We start from the raw sequence: 12483 nt of genomic DNA, 5'->3' as shown, positions 1-12483 counted from the left end.
TTTAGTAATACTGAATTAGTTTCAAAATTTAAAATTAAAGAGCCGTTGGAAATAGCCAAGGTAAAAATAAATAATTTTTACCGTAAATCTGAAAATATACTTTATGTTCATAATCTTTTTCCTTTTTTTTCTATAGTTTAAAAAGTGCATGATTTCTTTATTACTATTTGTTGCATTTGATTAAGTTTTCTTTTGGGCAACTTGTAATTTGTTGCTATGTTTGATGGTGTGTTATTTGGATTTTTGAAGATTTATTTAATTATCTTTTATACTCCTCGTTTTTGAGGGAAATAAATAAATAAATAAATAGAAATTTTGAGAAAGTTCCATTATTCAAAATAGCCCAAAGATCATATAACAAGGCTTTTGAGGCTGATATAAATCAACTGAGCCTGAGGGCGAGGGTTTGAAGTTATGTCCCTAGGGTATTTAAGGTTCATTAAGGTTCTTATGGTTGCATAAATTTTAGAGGTGGCTCATTTGGTTGAAATGGGAAGTTTTAGTTCCCTTTAAGAGTCAAAAGTGATGGAGGTCAACTAGCCACCCCCCCCCCCCCCAACTACCCCTCTTTTCATCAAACGTCTCTGATTTAAATTGTGCGATGCCAGTTTTATTTAAAATAGTCCAAAGAATATATAACAACGCCTCCAGGGTTGACACAACCCCATAGAGCCCTGAGGCAAGGGTTTTAAGTTATGCCCTGGGGGCATATAAGGTTCTTATGGAATGGGTGGTCATATTTAATTTAGATGGGTTTCATTTGATTTCAAATTGGAAGTTATAGTGTCCTTTTTAAGAGTGAAAGTGATTTGAGAGCAACCACCACCACTCCCATCATTTCCCAAAACAAACATCCAAACAAAGTTTTGAGGCATCAACTTTTTCAGCATTGCTAAAAGGTTCAGTAATTATGCATTTGGGGATGTAACCCCCCGCCCCCCCCTCCGCGGCCTCAGGGCAAGGGCTGTAAGTTATGCAACTTGTTTGTGGTTTACATATAGTATATGTTATTGAGAAAAAATATGCATGTCTGACTTCTACCTTCCCAAAATACGAAGAACATTAGGATGAGTCTTTCAGGGAATGTTGAAGGGAATTCTTAATCAAATCAGAATATTTTATGTTTATATGGGTTGTCCAAAGGGCGTAACTCAGAAATGACTCAGTATATTCATTTGGTACTTTCAGGAAATCACAAGGGAGATGATCAATTGACCAAAAAGGCAATATTTGCACGCTACTACTACTACAACTACTACTGCTTCTACTGCTACCACTAGTACTGTTACTACTACTACTACTCTCACTAAAACTACTACTTCTGTAGCGAGTTCTACTAAGACTAAGGATATTGAGAAAAATATCTGGGAAACGTTGAGGGGAACGTTGAACTAAATCAAAACATACTATGTGTATACAGATTGCTGATACGGGTTTATCAGCAATATTTCTGGAATGGTTTATCGTATCAAGAGGAGACTTCAGGGGATGTTTAGTTGACCAAAAGGCAAAATGTACCTGCTACTACTGCTACTAATCATGCTGCTACTACTGTTACTACTAATAATAATACACCATTACTGCTACTACTGTTCTTACTACTACCACTACTATTATGATACTAGTACAATTAAGGCTACACATAAGAAGGTAAAAATTTGACAGAATATTGAGGGTGAATTTGAACTAAATCAAAATACACTATGCGCATGCAGATTTTAAAAAGGGCTTATCTCAAGAATTGATTTAAGTATTAAGTTGGAACTTTCGGAGAATACTTAAAGGGAAAAATCAATTGACCAAAAGGTAATATATGCATGTCACTAATACAACTGCTACTTTTTCTAATGCTACTACTGCTACTAAACTACTCCAACTACTACTTCAGTTGCAACAACTTGTAAGGCATAGAGTATTAAGGTGAAAAGGGCGTCAAAAGGGTATGAAAAGTGCACATCAGCAACGTATTTCGGACGGCTTAACGTGTCAAGGTGAAACAAGGGGCATCATGAAAGCGATATTCAACTGTCCAAAAAGAAATATACACATGTTACTACCGCTAATAATACTGCTGCTACTACTACTACTAATACAACACTAACACTGCAACTACTTCAACTACTACCGAAACTACTGTGATAATAGTGCTATTAAGGCTAAGTCTATGAAGGTAAAACTTGAAAGAATATTGATGGCAAATTCAAACCAACAAAAGACACTATGTGCATCTAGATTGGCGAAATAGCGTATCTTCAGAATTGATTTATGTATTAAGTTGAAACTCTCAGAGAATACTTAAAAGAAGATTATTTCTTAAACCACACTGGCCTTCCATAATGTAAAGAAAGAAAACAATCAAAAATGAGTTTTTTTTAAGGCCAAGCGAGAATACTGAAAAAAACACACAAAGAAAATATTTAGAAAGGACAGTGCCTCTCTTCTTCAGCGCGAGCAAAATATTATATTCAAGAAAAATGCCGAAGAAAAAACCAACAAAACAAACGTGCAATGTGAAAAAACAGAAACAAAAGCCAATGAAAAAAACAGAAAATTAAAAGATAAATAAAATTTAATGAAAGCCAAAAATTATAATAATTAAAACCAAATATCTAACAACCATAAATCGAGTCATTCGTTAATATTCGCAATATTGGCGAATGACTCATCAATATTCTTGTAATTTCTGTTCGTTTTGGGTTTCATTTATTTATCGATGCTGATTTGTGGTAGTTTTACGCTTGGCAGATTATATGATTCTATTTTTGCTCAATTTTGTTTAATGGAGTTCTTTTCTTTCCTTTAAAAAACTTGTGGAAAAAGTTGTTTAGTTAATTGCATTAATAAAGGTTTTTTGGAAAACGTTATCGCACGCAGTGTAATTTCTGCATATTTGCACAGAAATATTCATATTTAAATTTATATGTTTTGCACAGAAAGGTAATACTCTTAACGACAAATTATTTATATCAATGGTGGACCATTTACAATACGTATAGTGTAGGTGTCCTTGGCAAATACTATTCTGTAATAGCAAAACCAACCAAATACAGAAAGCTGAATAAAACAGTTTCGTCCGACGATTGACTTTAGTATTGAACAACTTGTGAAGGCGATTTTTCGCTCTTTTAAAGTAAAAATGGCTTGGCGTTGGTCCTTTTCCAAATATTTCCATGTTTTTGTTTTATCGGTAGTGCCAACGATTATTTCGTGCCAAAGGTTGTTGAAAATACTGAAATGATTCAATTTAATGAGACTTTTATAACCATTTTTAAATGGCAAAAACGGGTCGCAGCTCTATTACCCAGCGTTTTCTGGTATTTTGTACTACAAGGCATAATTTGTATCCCAAAATAATCCAGAATTCTATAGGAATCCAATATATGAGATGGCGAATCTGCTGTAGAACCGATAATCTTACGAAAATATGCCATTTTGCAAGGACACATTCCCACATGGATGATCATTTCGACCTTAAGAATATTGTTGAATAGTCTACAAGCTATTTTGTTTTTATAAGTAATTAACTCAAAAGTTTGTTTAACAAATTAAGTTTTCCAATGAAAAGTAAAAAGCTCTTTTAAATCAAAAATGAGCAGAAATAAAGCCAAATAATTTTCCAAGCGTAGAACTACCACAAATCACCATCAATAAATAAATAAAACTACTAAGGAAGAGAAATTACAATAGATAAACGAGTCAAACTCAAAACGAGCTGAAATTAATATGAGTAGTGTTCAACACCCTAAGCCTTCCCAAGGCCAGAACATAATTTGCACTTTACTGAAAAAATACAAGTGAATTTGCATTGTCAGTTTAATATACATGTGAGGATAATTATTCCTTAAAATGTTAATAATATTTGATTTATTAAAGGTATAAAAGTGAAAACATTTAAAATTTGTTTTGTTTCAGTAAGGTGCAAATTATGTTCTGGCCTTGGGAAAGCATAGGGGTTTTGAGCCTCACTTAGGTTAATTTCTGCTCGTTTTGAGTTTGATTCGGTTATTTATTGTATTTAATTAAAAACACTTTTTCAACAAAATAAGTTTTTCAAAGAAAAGTAAAGAACTTCATTAAACCAAAAATGGGCAAAAAATCACCGGCGGATCTAGAGGAAAATCTTGGGAGGGGCCGCGCCGGACACAGGGCGCCAAAAACTGATTATACAGGACTAATTTGATAGCTCTTTATTTATATGAAAACACTGCCAAATATGCTCATAAAGGTAAAACGTAGCAAAAGAAAATAAAAACAGTACCACACTACACAACGAAACTCACTCGGCGAGCTGTTCTGAGAGCGAACATATCGATAGCATCGTCTGTTTTCGGCAGTTCGTCTCTGTAAGTCTGCATGAGTAGTAGAGCCTCCAACCTCTCTTCAGTCATCGTGCTTCGTATTGATGAACATGTCCTGTCAACCTTTGAAAACATTCGTTCTGCTTCACAGGTTGACACAGGAAGCGTCGCGAGAAGTGTCAACAATGCGAAGATGTTGGGAAATACATTTTCCTGACAACTGTTCAGCGCTGAAATAGCTGTTTTCGGTTTTTGCACGGTTTCCTTAGACCAATACTTGTTCCAAATCTCGAACTCGGTTTTAACGTCTATCTCCGTACCCACGAGCAGCTCCTTGTACTTTTCGTACCCTGGCTGAACGTCCTCCCAGCGTTTGCCATTAACCACAGCCGGGATCAAAGCTGAAAGTTTTGCAGCATTCGTAAAATGGCAGCTGAACCGCTCCGTAAAATCAAGCAGCATGGCGTCCAGGGCTGGAATAAATGCCGCCATCCTATAATGACTTTCTGGATCCATCTTGGGTACCCCTGCCCGGTATGTAGAACGTGAAGCTATGCGTGGCTGCGTTACCTTGATGGTAGCATCAATCTTTTCGGCCATTTTCAGAAGATCTTCGTAAAGCAGTCTGAATTTGGTTTCGGCATGTGATTGCATATCTTCCAGCATTGCCTTCACGCTGCTAATGAGGGACAAGGCTCTCACGAGGTCACCATCCTTCTGTTGCAGTGACTCGGCCAAAGGTTTCATGATCGACGAAAACGAATTCAGGCAAACCAGTCCTACGAGTGTATCTGATTTTTCAATGCAGGATCGTAATGCATAAGCTCTGCTACTTGCCTCTCGATCGTGCCATCCTTCCATCTCCTGCAGAGCAGAAACGATCGACGGAAGGGAGTCCCAAAACCTGCTGATTGCTTCGTGTCTCTCTACAAATCTCGTGGTACAAAGACTGACGAGTGTCTCTGTTTTAGCTTTGTCCGCGATAAGATGCTTTTTAGAAGTCTTGTTCTCTTGGCACTTGAGCTGAAGTGAGAAATTGTGTCTCGAACAACGTCTTGGGCATTGCGCAGAATGGGAACTGAAACTATCTTTGAACATGAGAGATTTGTGGCATGGCTCACACAGTGGAAGTAATCTGCCAGTTCACACTGGCGTTTAACTTCAGCAGCAGCACCATTTGTCAAGCTTGCCATGCTAGCAGCTTTGTCGTATCCTTGACCAACGCACTTTGACAAATCCAGATTTGACTTCCTGACCTCACTCAACAGCAGCTTCCCGAGGCTCTTGCCGTCTAGCTTCTCTTCGATGCTTCTACCGTCGTCACTTTCCTCATCTCCAGCGAGTCTTGACAGGGTTTGAAAGGCATCGACAACTGCAAAAGGATCTTCTCGAATCACGTATCCCTGCTCGGTTTTACACACATAACGACAAACAATGACCATCAGCTCCCTGGTCTGCCTGTCTGTTGACTCGTCCGCAAGAAGACACCAAACCGTTGCTTTGTTTGCTTTTCTCACTACTTCGGTTTTTATCATTTCCCCAATTGTTCCAATCAGTTCATTCTGGATCTGTTTACTCGTATATTTGGCGTTGCTAGGTGCATTTTCAAGTAAATTTTTAAGTTGCGAGTCTCCACTCTGAATCCGATACCGAAGTAGGTGGCGGAAATTCCCGTCGTTTACTGCTGTAATGACATCAGAGTCTTGGATATCAAGTTTGCCATCATCACGGTGGCCACGAAGGGGGATATTCTGTGCCCCGCAAAGCTTGACAGTTTCAACAACGCTTCTCAAGAGTGCACGGTTCTGCTGTATTTGCTTGACCCTTTCACAGTCCAGAGCATTCCTGATATCTTGATCTTGACTACCGCGCTGAAACGTTGTTAGCAGCGCGGCAGCTTTTTCCTGGCAGTGTTTGTAAAACTGTGCTTCAGCATGGTTTGTCAGCGCACCATCTTTCCCGGTAAGTTTCGAATAGTCTTTTAGCGGTTTCAAGACCAACTTTCCCATTTTTTGCCCTCCGCCGCCTCCAGATAAAGCCGACCATCCTCCTCCGCTTTCGTTGGTCCTCATCAAAACACAAACACTGCACCAAAGGGCTTCGTGGTCTGGATGACGACTCACTGCGAGCCAAGGATACCGGGCAAGATGTTCGGTATTCAAGCGACGCTTGACTTCGCCACCTTTTCTCTTTTGTGTCGAGACTGGAAGATCAGATTGGTTCTTCGGCTTCCACCTTTCGTTCATAAAAAATATAATTTCGCCAGAAGACAACTGATTTCGCTCTTTCAGCGCTACTGCAATACCAAAGTCATTCGACGGCGTGAAGTCAGTTTCAGGCGAAAAAATAGCGCTTTGATTCTGCTGCGGGTGCGGGGACTGTGAAATCAGTGGTGGGCTATGTACCACCAAGGTTTGAGTACTGCTTCTTGATCCTTCAGTCAGCTGATCAGTGTGTGTCGTTTCGCCGAAGTTTGTTATGAAGGCCGTCTGTGAAGTGGACGGAGTTGTTGGTGACAATTCGTTCTCCTGGCTGAATGCGTTTTTGTGCATTCCGACCGTCGACTCAGAGTGGGCATCAGAAGTTGCCGTCGTCTCAACATCTAACAAAAAAAGTTTCTCTTTTAAATTTTGCACAAGACATTTATTGTAAACGTATATACACTTTGTATAATGGCTTGCTTTAGTAGATTTAACTCTCAACATGGTGAAGGCAGAATTGGAACTAAATTTGAAAATAAACTGAATCAGCAACATTAACTTTAAACTCCCCCAACAATCTTGAACTTTCATACCCCAAAACTATTTCTAGGAAACCCGGACTTTAAAATAAAATACCACCCTAAACATCACTAATTTAATTTGCAACCCCAAGAACCGATCCCCGACATATGCTAGCAAATATTTTTCAAGAGCTGAAACCCGAAACAATTATCACCGAAGTTTACAAGGCTAAAGAGAGAGCTTTAACTGCAAGAATTTGAAAGATAATTTCAGAGCTGACACAGTGTGTCGGTAAAAATACTGCTTTAAGCCAATATCATAACCGTCAGGCGAGACGAGTGGGCTGGTAAAAATCAGGTCAAACGCTTCGGACAAATTGCATACGAAGAACACTGTACAAGAGGGACCGTATGCAATATATAACAACAAAAGCAGCTGGTACGCGATGAAGCTTGACGAATGAGCCTTATCAGGAAAGCTATCCGACAATGGGCTAAAGCTATAAATTAGAATTGTTGATACCCACTTTAAACGACACTCCTTCCTTATTGTTCTATCTTTAAAAGCTTACCTTTAATCTGATCTTTCTTGGCAAAATAATCAGAGATGTCCCTCGATCCTTTACGGCTTTCCGCCATCATTCTTTGTTTCTTCTCTGTTCTATATTCAAGCCCTGATTTTTTTTTCCGATCCATTTTAAATGCGTTTCCGTCTAACTGGTCTAACACACGGAGCATAAATACTCCGAAGGCAGTGGCAGGGTCGCTCGCGCCTAGCCTCCCGCCGGTTGGATCTAACCACCCACGCAACTCCCCAAAGACATGCGTTTCTCGTAAGCATTCACAAAATGTTTTGCTCGTTTAGCACGTCCCAAAAATAAACCCAATAATCATGATTCGTGCAGTGTCGGATTTGAACTTTAGATAATGTGATAAAAAGAAAGTAAAAAATGACGGCGTATCCGATTTTTTTTTTTAGCGTCGACCTTAGTTGAATCATTCACAAAAAAGGGTCGTTTGCACGATGGATGAGAGGGCGCCAGAAAATCCACCGCTGCAAAAAATAAAATCAAATAATCTACCAAGCTTGAAACTACCATAAATCAGCATCGATAAACAAATGAAACCTCAAAACAAACAGATATTACAATAGATAACCGAGTCAAACTCAAAAGGAGCGAAAATTAACATAAGTTGGGCTCAAAACTCCTATGCCTTCCCAAGGTCAGAACATAATTTGCACTTTACTGAAAAAATATAAATGTTTTTACTTTCATAACTTTAATAAATCAAATAATATTAACATTTTGATTACTAAATATCAGTATGTGTATATTAAACTGACAATTCACATTCATTTGTATTTTTGTTTTCAGTAAAGTGCAAATTATGTTCTGGCCTTGGGAAGGCATAGGGGTTTTGAGCCCTACTCATGTCAATTTCTGCTCGTTTTGAGTTTGACTCGGTTTTTATTGTAATTTCTGTTCGTTTTGAGTTTCATTTATTTATCGATGTTGATTTGTGGTAGTTTCACGCTTGGTAGATTATTTGATTTCATTTTTTGTCCATTTTTGGTTTAATCGAGTTCTTTACTTTTCTTTGAAAAACTTATTTTGTGGAAAAAGTTTTTTTTTAATTAATTTCTGTTCGTTTTATGTTGATATAGTGTTTTCAGGGAAAAAGAAAATAATACTTTAAATCTTTTCTTTTTTTTAAGACTTTATATTTTCCATGCTGGAGAAAAATTTTCAGCAATTTTTAACAACATAGGCCTACACCCTTTTAAAAATCTTGGACACAATTAGTAGTGTTTAATTTAGTTTCATACCTCCTCTAGTTGACCTGAAATAGAAAACTTGATACCATTCGCAGAAAAAATCTATTTACTTTCTTTGATAGCTTGGATACACTTACGCTATTTTGATTTGGCTAAATTCTAAGAGCAGAAGTAGTTCCGAAAGTACCCTCAGTCGTTCTTGGGATACTGCTGAGATGCCTTATTGGGAATTATCATTAACACAGTGCATTTTTATTTAATATTAAGGCAACATATAGTTTTTAAACATAATGAGCAAATGGGAGGAGGGGCGTGGGAGGGAGACTAGTTGCCCTCCAATAACTTTCGACCATTAAAAAGGGCATTAGTACTTTCTATTTTCAGTCGAATGAGCCCTTTTTGAAGTTCCTACGACAAATCCTTCGATACGATGGATCGCCCTATTTTAAAAAAAAAAAAAAAATAATACATTGTACCCAGATCAATTTTTACTATAAAAATGTCAAGCCTTCCAATCCCTTTCGACAATTAAAAAGGGCACTAGCCCTTTCAATTTCCAATTGAAAGAACCCTTTTTGAGTTTCTACGACAACACTTTCTATAAGCACCTTATATACCCCCAGGGCATAACTTACAACCCTTGCCGTGAGGGCTGTTAGGGGGTTGTCATTCTCAAAGACCTAATTTTCAGAACTTTAAACTACGTCAAATAAAACGGCAATCTCAAAATTTTGATTGGATGTGTTTGGGGAAATGGTGGGTGTGAGAGGGGGGTTAGTTGCCCTTCAATCACTTTCAACTGTTAAAAAGGGCACTATCCCTTTCAATTTCCTTTCAATTTTCAATTTCAATTTTCAATTTCCTGAGGGCTGTGGATGGGGGGGGGGAAGGGTGTCATCCTCAAACACCAAATGTCAAGAACTGTCGACAACGTTGAACAAAATGAATATATCAAAATTTTGAGTCGACATGTTGGGGATAATGTTGGGCGTGAGAGGCGTGTTAGTTGCCCTTTAATCACTTTCGACTACTAAAAAAGGCTCTACCCCTTTCAATTTCAAATCGAATGAGCCCTTTTTGAAGTTTCTACAACTCTTTCTATAAAAACCTCATATACCCCAAGGGCCTAACTTACAACCCTTGCCGTGAGGGCTATGGAGGGTGTGTCATCCACAAAGACATAATTTCCAGAACTTTGAACAACGTAGAAAAAAATGGTTATCTGAAAATTTTGATTGTATATATTTTGGGAAATAGTGGGCGTGAGAGGAGGGTTAGTTGCCCTCCAATTACTTTCGACTATTAAAAAGGGCACTAGCCATTTCAATTTCCAATCGAATGAGCCCTTTTTGAAGTTTCTACGACAACGCTTTCTATAAAAACCTTAAATGCCCCTAGGGCATAACTTACAACCCTTGCCCTGAGGGCTGTGGGGGGTTGTCATCCTTAAAGACCTAATTTCCAAAACTATCAACTACGTTGAACAAAATGTCTATCTAAAAGTTTTGATTGTGTTTGGATAAATGGTGGACGTGAGAGGGGGGTTAGTTGCCCTCCAATCAGTTTCGACTATTAAAAAGGGCACTAGCCCTTTGAATTTCCAATCGAATGCACCATTTTTCAAGTTTCTACGACAAAGCATTCAATAAAAATCTTATATGCCTCCAGTGCATAACTTGTAACCATTGCCCTGAGGGCTCTGAGAGGGAGGGATTGTCATCCTCGAAGACCTAATTTCCAGAGCTTACAACTGCGTTGAACAAAATGGCTATCTCAAAATTTCGGTTGGATGTGTATGGATAAAGGTGGACGTGAGAGGGGGGTTAGTTGCCCTCCAATCACTTCCGACTATTATAAATGGCACTAGCCCTTTGAATTTCCAATCGAATAAGCCCTTTTTCAAGTTTCTACTACGAAGGTTTCAATGAAAACTTGAATGCCCCCAGGGCATAACTTATAACCCTTGCCCTGGAGATTGTGGGGGGAGTGTCCTACTCAAAGGTATAATTTCCAGAACTTTCAACTACGTTGAACAAAATGGTTATCTCAAAATTTTGATTGGATGTGTTTGGGGGAATAATGCGCGTGGAAGGGGTGTTAGTTGCCTTCCAATCACTTTTGACTATTAAAAAGGATACAATCCATTTCAGTCTCCAACCGAATGAGCCCTTTTTGAAGTATCTACGACAACGCTTTCTATAAAAACCTTATATGCCCCCAGGGCATAACTTAAAACCCTTGCTCTGAGGAATATGGGGGGGGGGGTGTCATCCTCAAATATCCAATGTCCATAACTCTCAACTACGTTAAACAAAATCGCTATCCTAAAATTTTGATTGGATGGGTTTGCTGGAAACGTGGGCGTTAGAGGGGGGTTAGGTGCCCTCTTATTAGTTTAGGCCATTAAAAAGGGCACTAGCCCTTTCAATTTCTAATCAAACGAGACTTTTTTCAAGTTTCTTCGACAACGCTTTCTATTAAAATATTATATGTCCCCAGAGCATAACTTACAATCCTTGCCCTGAGGGCTGTGGGGGAGTGTCCTCCTCAAAAATATAATTTGTATCTGGAAATCAACTATGCTGAACAAAATGGTTATCTCAAATTTTGATTTGATTTGTTTCGGAAAATGGTAGGCGTGGAAGGGGTGTTAGTTGCCTTCCGATCACTTTCGACTGTCAAAAAGGGCAAAAGCCACTCCAATTTCCAATTGAATGAGCCCTTCTTGAAGTTTCTTCGGCAACTTCTTCGATACAAAGTGCCCCGGTCTAAAGGAAAAAATAATAAATAATACGTTGTGTCAACATCGTTTTTATATGCCCCCAGGGCATAACTTAAAACCCTTGCCCTGAGGGCTGTGGGGGAGTGTTCTCCTCAAAAACATAATTTCTATCTAGAAATAAACTACGCTGAAAAAAACAGCTATCTCAAAATTTTGATTGGATGTGTTTGGGGAAATGGTGTCCTTCCTCGTGTTTGGGGCGAGGAAGGGGTGTTAGTTGCCTTCCAATCACTTTCGACTATTAAAAAGGGCACTAGCCGTTCAAATCTCCAATCGAATGATCCCTTTTCCAAGTTTCTAAGACAACTCCTTCGATACGAAGTGCCCTGGTATGGAAACCAAAAAAATAATAATAATACATTGTGCCAACATCGTTCTTTACTTAGGCAGCGTGATCGCGCTGCCTATGATTTCTGTTCGTTTTAGGTTTCATTTATTTATCGAAGCTGATTTGTGGCATAGTTGTAGAAGATGTATAGTTGTAATGTGAAGGTATCAAACAGTTCGTGGTAACGAACTGTAAGTAAGGAGCGACCCGGCTCAATGGTAACCGGAACTGTAGAAAACGGAATTTTGATACCAGTAGATACATTAAAAGAATCAGATTTTAATGCCGATTTCAAATCTCTAATTTTCATCAAGTTTAGTCCTACCTATGAAAAGTTACACGCCTGAGAAAATTTGGCTGATTTTCAAAAAAAGGGGGAAAGACCCCCTAAAAGTTATAGAACCTTAATGAATATCACACCGTCATATTCAGCGTATCAGTGAACCCTACTGCAGAGGTTTCAAGCTCCTATCTACAAAAATGTGGAATTTTGCATTTTTTGCCAAAAGAAAGATCATGCGTGTTAATTTGTTTTTTTTTATTCTTTTTTCCAGGGGTGCTCGTATTGAACCAGTG

At 38.4% G+C, this 12483-nt stretch overlaps 1 protein-coding gene across 1 annotated transcript in view; it reads right to left on the bottom strand.

Annotated features, from left to right (window-relative positions):
- LOC148942807 (uncharacterized) overlaps positions 1 to 12483 on the bottom strand; it is a 259132-nt gene that overhangs the window by 127507 nt on the left and 119142 nt on the right. The window lies entirely within an intron of this gene.

Source organism: Artemia sp. Qi Xiang Cuo, chromosome 16 (genome assembly GCF_049724085.1).
Source record: "Artemia sp. Qi Xiang Cuo chromosome 16, ASM4972408v1, whole genome shotgun sequence".
NCBI classification, from domain to species: Eukaryota; Metazoa; Arthropoda; class Branchiopoda; order Anostraca; family Artemiidae; genus Artemia; species Artemia sp. Qi Xiang Cuo.
Note: the sequence above shows the minus strand (reverse complement) of the source record. Positions and strands in the feature narration are given on the sequence as shown.